We start from the raw sequence: 8,451 nt of genomic DNA, 5'->3' as shown, positions 1-8,451 counted from the left end.
GGAGTCAGAGGAGTTCAATTAGATAAGGTTTGAGAGTTATTCTCTTATGTCTTAATAATCAAGAAAAGGATGGAAAGGGGAAGAAGAATACACTTTGGGCAGGGGATGGGTGGGAAGGAAAAGAAAGGTTAGAGGAAAAGTATAATCAAGGTGATCAAGCAGACTTCTGTGCAAACCAATAGAAGATGGGGGGAAGTGACTGACACTTGAATCTCACTCTCATCTGAACTGGTATAAAGAAGGAAGTATACATACTTGCACATAATTGGGTCCAGAAATACACTGAGGAAATTCCTATTCCTCAAAAGAGAAATAAGAGAGAAGAGGGGAAAGAGAGAGGGAGAATTAGAAGGTGGGTAAATTAAGGGAGGGATTAGTCCCAAGCAAAACAAACTATAAGAATGTCCAAAAATATTTGTAGCTCTTTTTGAGGTGACAAAGAATGGAAATCCAAGGGAGTATCCATAAATTAGGGAATAGATAAACAAGTTATGATATGTCAATGTAATGGGATACTATGGTGCTAAACTCTTATCAGCATAACGACCAACTAGGATTCCAAAGGACTAACAATGAAACATACTGCCCCCCACTTCTCATAGAAAGGACAAGGATTCAGAATAGAGAATGAGGCATATATGTGTGTATGTATATGTATATGTATGTATATATAAATATATACATAATTGATATGACCAATATGAAAACTTGTTTGTAATGAGTTTTAGCTTTCTTTGTTCTCAACTGGAGAAGGGTAGATGGGTGAGAAGGCAGATTTTAGCTGATTAAAACAAGATTTAAAAAAATCTTATATGAAAAATGTGTATACATCCTTTTTTTTTCAGAGATCCTGGTTTAAACATTTACCAGGACACCTCTGACTTTAGCTATGCACTTCAGTTGGTAACATACTGTATCCACCATTAGATTGTGAGTCCTCTGAAAGCAAAGACTGTTTTTGCTTTTTTTTATCCCCAGTACTTAGCATAAATACTAGATAAGTGGTCTTTACTAAATTACTAACCCAAGAGGCTAATAATAGGGTCATCAAACTAAATAGTGAAGTTATGGTTGTAGGACCCCAAAATGGTTTAAAGATGAGGAACTCAGGTACTGGTATTGATTGTAATTTTCTCTAACAGATTTTAAGATATGGTAACCCTTTCAATTTGGGGGGAGGATGTTTCCGGCTCTTGGGTTTTTGCTTTGTTTTGTTTTTTTCCCTAAAGGTGACGATTTTTAGTAGTTTACTTTTAATATTTGTGGTTCTTCTTTGTTCACCACTGGTCTTCAATAATTATGAAAAAAATATTCTGAGTTGGAGAACTATCAATCCAATTAGTTATTGTTATTCAATTAGTCCAAGTCTATTTTGTAGAAGCATGGCACGGCATTAACCAAGGAATGGTTTGTGACTGTTCACATAGCAACAAGCCCTTGTTGAATGAGATGCTATTGACCTACCTTCAGTAAGACATAAATTTTTAGGTATTTTTCCTATGGGATAATGGAACTGAGCAGCTCAAACCACTCTCTTGCCTTAATGTTCTTGGGAGATGGATGGGGTCCAGGCTTGGAAGTAATCTTGTGAGTTTGAGAGGTCCAGAGGACCTAGGCCATTGTGTAGAGCTGTTATGGGGAGAAACTTTTGCATCAGAGAAGACAACCACCAATAAGAAGAGGCTGGCTAGTCAGAAAACATGGAACTTGAGGTAGACAGTATAGAGAAAAGGTGAAATGTAAAATACCTACTCAGTAGTACTGAATACTGCTTCATTTTTAAATGGCTCTAAGTATCTATCAGTCTCCTGGCTGGGCATAAGGATAATTATAAATTAAGTTACTGAATCCTGTTTTAAGTCTTTGTTAGTATATATTGATGACTTTTGTGGTGTGTTTTTTTTGTTTTGGTGAGGCAATTAGGGTTGTGACTTGCCCAGGGTCACACAGCCAGTAAGTATTAAGCGTCTGAGGTCAGATTTGAACTCAGATCCTCCTGACTCCAGGGCCGATACTCTATCCACTGCGCCACCTAGCTGCCCAGACTTTTATGCTTAACATCTCTTTTATATGTAGGATATAAACGCCTCTTCCATAATTGTCATATTATATATTGAGGACCTTTCTAGTCCCGCTTTGGGGAAAATATAGACATGAGCCAAAACTTAAACTTGAAGAAAATTATGCCTGAGTCACCAAGGTGAGGGTTTAACCAATTAAAGAGTGTGAGAAAAGGGAGCTTAAGCTCTTTGTTAAGAGGTCAAGATCCCTCAGAATATTATCCAGTCTGGACTATGTATGTGGGTCCAAAGCAGAAAATCCTTTTTGTGATGTGAAGTAGACACAGCGCCCCGATGCCTGGGCCCAGTAGTAGTTCCAAATGTTAGACTTTGTTTATTCCTAAACAAATCATGTATCATTTAAAGTGTTTAGATTAATCAATTAAAATATGGGTCCTATTATTTTCATAATTAAAAAGTCAATTATGGGGACAGCTAGGTGGCATAGCGGATAAAGCACCGGCCTTGGATTCAGGGGGACCTGAGTTCAAATCCGGCCTCAGAGACTTGACACTTACTAGCTGTGTGACCCTGGGCAAGTCACTTAACCCTCATTGCCCAGGAAAAAAAAGTCAATTGTTAGGATGGAATAGGTATCTGTTATTATGGAATAGGTACCTAAAAGAAAACTTTCTGGATTTATCCAAATTGATAATAAATTCCTAGTTTCTGAAGATGTCCAACCACCTTAGTCACCAAGATGATGACAATTAGTTTTATTTTTATGTTCTCCAATCACCATATTTTCTGGGGTTTTTTTTCTTTTCTTTTAAGTTTAACTAATGCCTTTGTTTGGTTGTTATCCTTAATTCTTGAAGAGGACCAAAAATGACATCACTATGTTAGGGTCAAAGTACAGTGTGTCCAACTGTGGGTGGACCAATATGAACCTAGAAGGCTCTACGACAGATTGGGCACAAATAGTCCATATGAACATTTGGAGTGGAGGTGTCTCTAAATTTGCGCATCTCACGTTTCTTTTGAACTTTTAAATTGTTTACATTATAGCCATTTCCCAATCTACCTCCTCCCCAACTCCACTTGATCCCTGCCTTTTAAACAAAAACAGAGAAGGAAAATGGATGAACAAAACAATGTATACAACATTCTATACCTTGAGTTACTCATAGGGGTGTACTGGAGCCAGTTCAAATCCATTCATTTGTTAAATTTTCAGTGTGAATATTTTATTATTGTTGTTTACTCATTTTTCAATCATATCCAACTCTTCCTGACCCCATTTAGGGTTTTCTTGGCAAAGATACTGGAGTGCTTTGCCATTTCTTTTTCCAGTTCATTTTATAGATGAAACTGAGGCAAATAAGGTTAAGTGACTTGCCCAGGGTCACACAGCTAGTAAGTGTCTGAGGCCAAATTTGAACTCAGGTCTTCCTGATTCTAGGCTAGGAACTCTATCCAGTGCACTACCTACATGCTGATCTTTAAAGGAAACCAGAGGTTCTAAGAGACAGAGGTAGGGAGGGAGTGAATTCTAGGCATGGAGAGTAGCCTGAGCAAAGGGACAAAGATTGAGAGATGGATGGAGTGTTTTGTATGAGGAAAGACAAGAAAACCAACTTGGCCAGACCACAGTCTGTATGATGGGGAGTAATGTATATAAGACTGGAGCAATGAGGTAAAGTGTTTTTAATGCCTATATTAGCAGATGGCCATGGTGAAGAGGGTGGGGTGGGGAAGGTGCTCATAAAATGTCACCCATTGAGAAAGTGCCTTGAGATCAGGGACTTATTTTTGTCTCCTAAATACCTGGCACCTGGGAGCAGCACCTGGATGGAGTACTGACACTGGAGTCAGAAGGACCCAAGTTCAAATCTGGCCTCAGACATTTACCAGCTGTATGATCCTGGGCAAGTCACTTAACCCCACCTGCCTAAAAAAAAAAAAATTGTCTGAGGTCACATAGGTACTCAGTGGCAGTGGTAGGATTTGAAACAAGATCTTCTGATTTCAGACCCAGCACACACTCTCTGTTGAACCATACTACCTCTGTTTTCAAAGGCTTCAACCTTGCCATTTTTCTCAATTTGAGCTTTGAAGTTCATCCCAGCTAAAATTCTTGCCCTGAAAACCTTCTGCCCTCTCGACCTGAGATAGGGTACCATTGGAGTTTTTTTCCTTCTTCTTTTTCTCTCTTTACATAATAGCCCTACACTTCAGCTTCCCAGGATAAGAGAACTGGGTTGGATGCCAAAGCAAATATTGAGAAATTTCAGACCACTTCATTTGATCTGTTAGTGACTTCAGAATTTCATACTGTTGCGTGTGATACTGCTATGTTTATTTTCCCCTCAAACAGAAAATTCTGGAGCCAACTCAGAGATAGTGCCTAACAAGTAGGAGAAAAAAAAAAACTGGTTAGAGCTAGTTGGCAGTGAATGGACAAAGAAAAATGGGAAAGAAGGAAAGTGAACAAAAAGAGCGAGAGGTTTTCTTATGGGACCTTTTACATGCCTCCTAAGAAAGAAGCTAAATGCCAGAAAAATTTTTTTAAATGGGCTTCAGGATATGTGAGGTGACCAAGTGGGATGCCCAAGCTATCCAGGTCAAAAATTCCCCCAGCAGAGAGAGGTATCCAGTTCATGAAAAGAAAAGCCCTCCCAAAGCAAAAGGGATGCTTTTTTTCCCCCTCGGGGCAATGAGAGTTAAGTGACTTGCCCAGGGTCACACAGCTAGTGTCAAGCTCAAATTTGAACTCAGGTCCTCCTGAATCCAGGGCTGGTGCTTTATCCATTGCGCCACCTAGCTGCCCCTAAAAAGGATTCTTAAAAAAAAAAATCTTTAATGCTATTTATTTTTATATCATGGTCATTTCTGGGTATTGAGCATGTACATACACATACACACACACACACACACACACACACACACACAAATATTGAATCGTTCTTTGTGAAAGGACAACAGTTCAATAAAAGCAACCAATCTGGTAACCATCTGATAGTGTATGTAACATTCTACTGTTGTGTCTCCATTGAGAGAAGAGGAGATATGTTTCATTATTCCTTCTCTGTCACTGGTCATTGCAATTACACTGTATCTAATAATAGCTAGCATTTATATAGCACATTAAGGTTTGCAAAATACTTTACAAATATTATCTCATTCTATCCTCACAAAACCCCTGAGGTAGGTACCAATATCATCCCCATTTGACAGATGAAGAAGCTAAGGCAAACAGAGGTTAAGTGACTTACCTAGGGTCACACAGCTAGTAAATGTCTGAGGCCAAATTAGAACTCAAATCTTCCTGACTTCAGGTTCAATCATCAAACCACTATATTACCCAGTCACCTTTTAAACTTCCTTTTAGTGTTTGTCTTGTTATAATCATTGAATTTATTGTTCTTTTTACTTTACTCTGCATCAGTTCATACAGATCTTCCCACATTTCTCTGAATTCCCCATGTTCATAATAAGATTCCATTGCATTTCTATACAGGAACATTCTCAAGGTCTCTCTGAAGAACTTTGGAATTAATTGTGAAACATGGAAGATCCTGGCACAGGACTGCCCAGCACGGTGTGCCTGAAGCAAAGAAGGCACTACGTTCTATGAGTGGAGCAGATTGGCAGTAGCTCAAAAGAAACGTGAGATGCACAAATTTAGAGCCATCTCCACTCCAAATGTTCATGTGGATTATTTGTGCCCAATCTGTGCTAGAGCCTTCCAAGCTCGTATCAGTCTGATGAGCCACAGTCAGAGCTGCTGCACCTTGACTCCAACATAGTGATGTCATTTTGGTCCTTTTCAAGCCTGAAGACAACCACGGTTGTTCACAGTCATCGCCCCAGTTCAGAGGAACTCACCTTATTTTGGTCCTTAGCAACCACACACAAAAAACAGCCTCTATGAATATTTTGGTATGTGTTGGAACATTCCACTTTGATCTCTGTGGTCGGGATGTTATCTATTTTATGTAGATTGGGCTGGTTTGCCTATAAGGACCAGAGGAGGTCATTTTTGGGAAAATTGTTTGGCTTCCTTGCTTTCTGAAGCATACAAAGCCAAGCCAGCCTATGGGGACCAGCCTATTGGCAACTAAGGAAACAGAAAAATTCATACTGCCCTGTGAGAATACAGACCTAAGATGGCTAATTGCCATGATGAATGTGGAGGTTGAAGGGAGTAAATACCATTTTATCTTAATTGCCATCTTTTTGAATGTTAGGAACCGTGTCCTTTTTGTGTCCACTGTTACTATTTTTTAAAAAACAGGGCAATGAGGGTTAAGTGACTTGCCCAGGGTCACACAGCTAGTAAGTGTCAAGTGTCTGAGGTCAGATTTGAACTCAGGTCCTCCTGAATCCAGGGCCAGTGCTCTATCCACTGTGCCACCTAGCTGCACCCCCCCATCCACTGTTATTACTAAGTCATTGTTATTGCATTTTATGGTCCAGGAGTGTCTCATTGTACTCTAATATGAGCCTGAATCACTGGCCTGGCCCGAGTTAGTCCTGGTCCAGACTATTTGGTGTGGTGGTTTGTAATTGTATTTAAAGTCATTGTTGATGACTAATGAAGAAATATGTTATATTTTAAAATATATGTGTGTGTGTATATATATATATACATATATAAACCTATATCAGATTACCTGCTATATAGGGGAGGGGGGAGGGAGGGAGAAAAATCTGAAATTGGAAAGTTTGTATAAACAAAAGTTGAGAACTATCTTTACATGTACATGTAACTGGAAAAAATAAAATACTTTATTAAAAATTTTTTTAAATAAAGTCATTGTTGAAGTGAGAGAAAGGTGTTGTGGGAATAAAATTGCACTTTAGGTGACTGAATGGTTAAATATAGAACCTTGTACTATGTGTGTCTTTTGGGGGGGGTATATGGGGAAACCCCCTCCATGAGATAAATAGGATCAGTTTAGAAACACCAATCCAGAAATCTAGGCTAGCTCTACTTGCATATATTGGCTACAAGCAGCCTCAGACTAGGAAAGAGGTGAGTGTCACCATCAGGGTTATAGTTGTCTTTTGCGGGGGGGGGCAATGAGGGTTAAGTGACTTGCCCAGGGTCACACAGCTAGTAAGTGTCAAGTGTCTGAGGCAGGATTTGAACTCAGGTCCTCCTGAATCCAGGGCCGGTGCTTTATCCACTGCGCCATCTAGCTGCCCCCATAGTTGTCTTCTTGCATCACTCACTGGTCAAGGCACCCCGTCTTCCTGAGTGTGGCTACATTATCTTTCTATCTAAGGCATATCCTTGTCTTCATTCTTCCCCACCCCCAACCCTTAGTCCCTTCTTTGCCTTCCACTCATTTTATGATGTTATTTAGGAAGAACTGGTGACTTGAATGGCCTTCAGTTGCTTGTGGGCAAGCAACAAGGTGACCAAGGCTCCTTACAAGGGCATGTTTTACAGTATCTTCCTTGGAGTTAGCTGTTTTCATCCCATGACAGGGCAATATCAGAGACCTCAGTTTACCCACTTCCATCACCTTGTGCCCATTGCTCTTCCTTTTTAGTCCATACTACATCAACTTGACAGCCTCATCGGCTCCCATGAGCTCAATTCTCATCAATACTTTGATGATTTGCAAATCTATATATCCAGCCCATGTCTTTTTGCTGAGAGCAAGCTGTGCATTTCCAACTGCCTCTCAGACATCTTGAACAGGATATCTTGCAGACATCTCAAACTTGATAGATCCAAAGTAGAACTAATTATTTTCCCACTCCACCCCCAAACATTCCTCATTCTGATCTTCCCTATTACTGTCAAGGGCACCACCATTCTCCCAGTTATTCAGGCTGGCAACATTGGTGTCAACTCCCTGACCTCTCACTTTCTCTCATCACTTCCATATCCAATCCCTTACCAAATCTTGACATTTCTACCTTCTTCACAACACCTTTTATATATGTCCTCCCCCCCCACTTATCCAGCCCCCTCCCTAGTTCAATGAGCATTTAAGAAGTATGTACCATGTGACAGGCATTGTGCTAAGTGTTGGAATACTGAGAAAAGCAAAAGGCATTCCCTGCCCTGGATGAACTCATAACTCCTTCAGGTCCTCACCACCTCTAGATTGGACCACTTTGATAGCCTTCTAACTGTTCTCCTTTGCCCATGTCTGTCCCTACTCCAAGCTCTCAGCAGCTCTATCCACTGTTCCATCCATATTATGCTAGCAAATCTGATATAGCCAGACCTTGATATACTAAGGTCTCTGACTGTTTTCTCCTTCAATCAATCAATTGATAAAACATTTTATTAATATCTACTATGCATTGGGCACTGTGCTAAGCCCTGGGGATACAAAAAAAGGCAAAAGACAGTCCTTGCTTTAAGAAGCTTATAATCGGGGCAGCTAGGTGACACAATGGATAGAGCACCAGCCCTAGATTCAAGAGG

The sequence above is a fragment of the Dromiciops gliroides genome, chromosome 2, assembly GCF_019393635.1.
Source record: "Dromiciops gliroides isolate mDroGli1 chromosome 2, mDroGli1.pri, whole genome shotgun sequence".
NCBI lineage: Eukaryota > Metazoa > Chordata > Mammalia > Microbiotheria > Microbiotheriidae > Dromiciops > Dromiciops gliroides.
The sequence above is the reverse complement of the archived record's forward strand: the minus strand, read 5'-3'. Positions refer to the sequence as shown.